A 5,602-nucleotide genomic window follows, 5' to 3' on the forward strand; every position below is an offset into this window, starting at 1 on the left:
CCAACCGTGCACTGTGAAGCTAAAATGGTAGCAAAACTCCTGGTAAGGGGTCTCATCCCTTTAATTATAAACATTGCGCAATAGTGTAAACCGCGGAACAGGGCTTTAGCCCACATGAGCTCTTAACTGGCAATCCAATTAACGTTCCTTTACACAGACCACTGACCTGACTGCACTGGATGATGATTTGAGCAAATATATGAAGGAACTAACTCATGCTGTTATGTATTTGTGTTCCCAATACAGGAAAGCCCAGGAAGTTCCAGGACAGGGTGAACCAGACAGCCTACCTGTTGACGTTGGAGAATGGATCAAGCAGAATGTCCACAAAAGGAAGTGGAAGCACCCTAGATGGATGGGGTCCTACCAGGTCATCGCAGAATCACCTACAGCGGTGAAGGTCTAGGAGCATCAGTGGTGGCACCACCTATCGCACTACCAGAAGACCGCACAACCACCATAACAGATAAGAGTGTATACCAAGACCGTTATTTCTATCCTCAGTCTCCTGAGGATTGCTTACAGTCTAAATCACATTTTATGGATGATTCTTATAATCACTATGCTTGAGTTACTTTGCATTTGTTGAGGCCTGGTGGCCTCAAAGGAGGGAATGACGGGGTTAAACAAAGGCCTCATACCTTTTAAAGGGTTAATAAATTGTGTTATGATAAACTGTAGGGTCTCCTCTTAGGAGACTTCTGTGTGTGTGTGTTAACACCTGTTTTGAGTGTTGTGCCCTTCAGACAATATCAGAAGGCGGAAACCACCTACGTTCATACTCCTCCTGTCTGGGCCCCACCATGGCTGTCTGAGGCTCTGAGAACACAAGGCCACTGCAGGCCTGATGGAAACCACCTACGCTCATACTCCTCCTGTCTGGGCCCCACCATGGCTGTCTGAGGCTCTGAGAACACAAGGCCACTGCAGGCCTGATGGAAACCCCCTACGCTCATACTCCTCCTGTCTGGGCCCCACCATGGCTGTCTGAGGCTCTGAGAACACAAGGCCACTGCAGGCCTGATGGAAACCACCTACGCTCATACTCCTCCTGTCTGGGCCCCACCATGGCTGTCTGAGGCTCTGAGAACACAAGGCCACTGCAGGCCTGATGGAAACCACCTACGCTCATACTCCTCCTGTCTGGGCCCCACCATGGCTGTCTGAGGCTCTGAGAACACAAGGCCACTGCAGACCTGATGGAAACCACCTACGCTCATACTCCTCCTGTCTGGGCCCCACCATGGCTGTCTGAGGCTCTGAGAACACAAGGCCACTGCAGGCCTGATGGAAACCACCTACGCTCATACTCCTCCTGTCTGGGCCCCACCATGGCTGTCTGAGGCTCTGAGAACACAAGGCCACTGCAGGCCTGATGGAAACCACCTACGCTCATACTCCTCCTGTCTGGGCCCCACCATGGCTGTCTGAGGCTCTGAGAACACAAGGCCACTGCAGGCCTGATGGAAACCACCTACGCTCATACTCCTCCTGTCTGGGCCCCACCATGGCTGTCTGAGGCTCTGAGAACACAAGGCCACTGCAGGCCTGATGGAAACCACCTACGTTCATACTCCTCCTGTCTGGGCCCCACCATGGCTGTCTGAGGCTCTGAGAATACAAGGCCACTGCAGGCCTGATGGAAACCACCTACGTTCATACTCCTCCTGTCTGGGCCCCACCATGGCTGTCTGAGGCTCTGAGAACACAAGGCCACTGCAGGCCTGATGGAAACCACCTACGCTCATACTCCTCCTGTCTGGGCCCCACCATGGCTGTCTGAGGCTCTGAGAACACAAGGCCACTGCAGGCCTGATGGAAACCACCTACGCTCATACTCCTCCTGTCTGGGCCCCACCATGGCTGTCTGAGGCTCTGAGAACACAAGGCCACTGCAGGCCTGATGGAAACCACCTACGCTCATACTCCTCCTGTCTGGGCCCCACCATGGCTGTCTGAGGCTCTGAGAACACAAGGCCACTGCAGACCTGATGGAAACCACCTACGCTCATACTCCTCCTGTCTGGGCCCCACCATGGCTGTCTGAGGCTCTGAGAACACAAGGCCACTGCAGGCCTGATGGAAACCACCTACGCTCATACTCCTCCTGTCTGGGCCCCACCATGGCTGTCTGAGGCTCTGAGAACACAAGGCCACTGCAGGCCTGATGGAAACCACCTACGCTCATACTCCTCCTGTCTGGGCCCCACCATGGCTGTCTGAGGCTCTGAGAACACAAGGCCACTGCAGGCCTGATGGAAACCACCTACGCTCATACTCCTCCTGTCTGGGCCCCACCATGGCTGTCTGAGGCTCTGAGAACACAAGGCCACTGCAGACCTGATGGAAACCACCTACGCTCATACTCCTCCTGTCTGGGCCCCACCATGGCTGTCTGAGGCTCTGAGAACACAAGGCCACTGCAGGCCTGATGGAAACCACCTACGCTCATACTCCTCCTGTCTGGGCCCCACCATGGCTGTCTGAGGCTCTGAGAACACAAGGCCACTGCAGGCCTGATGGAAACCACCTACGCTCATACTCCTCCTGTCTGGGCCCCACCATGGCTGTCTGAGGCTCTGAGAACACAAGGCCACTGCAGACCTGATGGAAACCACCTACGCTCATACTCCTCCTGTCTGGGCCCCACCATGGCTGTCTGAGGCTCTGAGAACACAAGGCCACTGCAGGCCTGATGGAAACCACCTACGCTCATACTCCTCCTGTCTGGGCCCCACCATGGCTGTCTGAGGCTCTGAGAACACAAGGCCACTGCAGACCTGATGGAAACCACCTACGCTCATACTCCTCCTGTCTGGGCCCCACCATGGCTGTCTGAGGCTCTGAGAACACAAGGCCACTGCAGGCCTGATGGAAACCACCTACGCTCATACTCCTCCTGTCTGGGCCCCACCATGGCTGTCTGAGGCTCTGAGAACACAAGGCCACTGCAGACCTGATGGAAACCACCTACGCTCATACTCCTCCTGTCTGGGCCCCACCATGGCTGTCTGAGGCTCTGAGAACACAAGGCCACTGCAGGCCTGATGGAAACCACCTACGCTCATACTCCTCCTGTCTGGGCCCCACCATGGCTGTCTGAGGCTCTGAGAACACAAGGCCACTGCAGGCCTGATGGAAACCACCTACGCTCATACTCCTCCTGTCTGGGCCCCACCATGGCTGTCTGAGGCTCTGAGAACACAAGGCCACTGCAGACCTGATGGAAACCACCTACGCTCATACTCCTCCTGTCTGGGCCCCACCATGGCTGTCTGAGGCTCTGAGAACACAAGGCCACTGCAGGCCTGATGGAAACCACCTACGCTCATACTCCTCCTGTCTGGGCCCCACCATGGCTGTCTGAGGCTCTGAGAACACAAGGCCACTGCAGACCTGATGGAAACCACCTACGCTCATACTCCTCCTGTCTGGGCCCACCATGGCTGTCTGAGGCTCTGAGAACACAAGGCCACTGCAGGCCTGATGGAAACCACCTACGCTCATACTCCTCCTGTCTGGGCCCCACCATGGCTGTCTGAGGCTCTGAGAACACAAGGCCACTGCAGGCCTGATGGAAACCACCTACGCTCATACTCCTCCTGTCTGGGCCCCACCATGGCTGTCTGAGGCTCTGAGAACACAAGGCCACTGCAGGCCTGATGGAAACCACCTACGTTCATACTCCTCCTGTCTGGGCCCCACCATGGCTGTCTGAGGCTCTGAGAACACAAGGCCACTGCAGGCCTGATGGAAACCACCACGCTCATACTCCTCCTGTCTGGGCCCCACCATGGCTGTCTGAGGCTCTGAGAACACAAGGCCACTGCAGACCTGATGGAAACCACCTACGCTCATACTCCTCCTGTCTGGGCCCCACCATGGCTGTCTGAGGCTCTGAGAACACAAGGCCACTGCAGGCCTGATGGAAACCACCTACGCTCATACTCCTCCTGTCTGGGCCCCACCATGGCTGTCTGAGGCTCTGAGAACACAAGGCCACTGCAGGCCTGATGGAAACCACCTACGCTCATACTCCTCCTGTCTGGGCCCCACCATGGCTGTCTGAGGCTCTGAGAACACAAGGCCACTGCAGGCCTGATGGAAACCACCTACGCTCATACTCCTCCTGTCTGGGCCCCACCATGGCTGTCTGAGGCTCTGAGAACACAAGGCCACTGCAGGCCTGATGGAAACCACCTACGCTCATACTCCTCCTGTCTGGGCCCCACCATGGCTGTCTGAGGCTCTGAGAACACAAGGCCACTGCAGGCCTGATGGAAACCACCTACGCTCATACTCCTCCTGTCTGGGCCCCACCATGGCTGTCTGAGGCTCTGAGAACACAAGGCCACTGCAGGCCTGATGGAAACCACCTACGCTCATACTCCTCCTGTCTGGGCCCCACCATGGCTGTCTGAGGCTCTGAGAACACAAGGCCACTGCAGGCCTGATGGAAACCACCTACGTTCATACTCCTCCTGTCTGGGCCCCACCATGGCTGTCTGAGGCTCTGAGAACACAAGGCCACTGCAGGCCTGATGGAAACCACCTACGCTCATACTCCTCCTGTCTGGGCCCCCCACCATGGCTGTCTGAGGCTCTGAGAACACAAGGCCACTGCAGGCCTGATGGAAACCACCTACGTTCATACTCCTCCTGTCTGGGCCCCACCATGGCTGTCTGAGGCTCTGAGAACACAAGGCCACTGCAGACCTGATGGAAACCACCTACGCTCATACTCCTCCTGTCTGGGCCCCACCATGGCTGTCTGAGGCTCTGAGAACACAAGGCCACTGCAGGCCTGATGGAAACCACCTACGCTCATACTCCTCCTGTCTGGGCCCCACCATGGCTGTCTGAGGCTCTGAGAACACAAGGCCACTGCAGGCCTGATGGAAACCACCTACGCTCATACTCCTCCTGTCTGGGCCCCACCATGGCTGTCTGAGGCTCTGAGAACACAAGGCCACTGCAGGCCTGATGGAAACCACCTACGTTCATACTCCTCCTGTCTGGGCCCCACCATGGCTGTCTGAGGCTCTGAGAACACAAGGCCACTGCAGGCCTGATGGAAACCACCTACGCTCATACTCCTCCTGTCTGGGCCCCACCATGGCTGTCTGAGGCTCTGAGAACACAAGGCCACTGCAGGCCTGATGGAAACCACCTACGCTCATACTCCTCCTGTCTGGGCCCCACCATGGCTGTCTGAGGCTCTGAGAACACAAGGCCACTGCAGGCCTGATGGAAACCACCTACGCTCATACTCCTCCTGTCTGGGCCCCACCATGGCTGTCTGAGGCTCTGAGAACACAAGGCCACTGCAGGCCTGATGGAAACCACCACGCTCATACTCCTCCTGTCTGGGCCCCACCATGGCTGTCTGAGGCTCTGAGAACACAAGGCCACTGCAGGCCTGATGGAAACCACCTACGTTCATACTCCTCCTGTCTGGGCCCCACCATGGCTGTCTGAGGCTCTGAGAACACAAGGCCACTGCAGGCCTGATGGAAACCACCTACGCTCATACTCCTCCTGTCTGGGCCCCACCATGGCTGTCTGAGGCTCTGAGAACACAAGGCCACTGCAGGCCTGATGG

The 5,602-nt window shown here is 56.9% G+C and overlaps 1 long non-coding RNA gene across 3 annotated transcripts; it reads right to left on the reverse strand.

Annotated features, from left to right (window-relative positions):
• Positions 1-922: 922 nt before the first annotated feature.
• On the reverse strand, positions 923-5,330 carry LOC127928655 (uncharacterized). Of its 3 annotated transcripts, none has more exons than XR_008131735.1 (3): positions 4,643-5,330; positions 1,651-2,530; positions 923-1,562 (listed from the first exon to the last, which is right to left on the reverse strand). It is a non-coding gene; the product is annotated as an uncharacterized LOC127928655 (long non-coding RNA). The 3 variants fall into 3 exon arrangements; XR_008131734.1 differs by having other exon boundaries at positions 1,651-3,146; XR_008131733.1 differs by having other exon boundaries at positions 1,651-3,585.
• Positions 5,331-5,602: the final 272 nt, after the last annotated feature.

This window comes from Oncorhynchus keta, unplaced genomic scaffold (genome assembly GCF_023373465.1).
Source record: "Oncorhynchus keta strain PuntledgeMale-10-30-2019 unplaced genomic scaffold, Oket_V2 Un_scaffold_3114_pilon_pilon, whole genome shotgun sequence".
NCBI classification, from domain to species: Eukaryota; Metazoa; Chordata; class Actinopteri; order Salmoniformes; family Salmonidae; genus Oncorhynchus; species Oncorhynchus keta.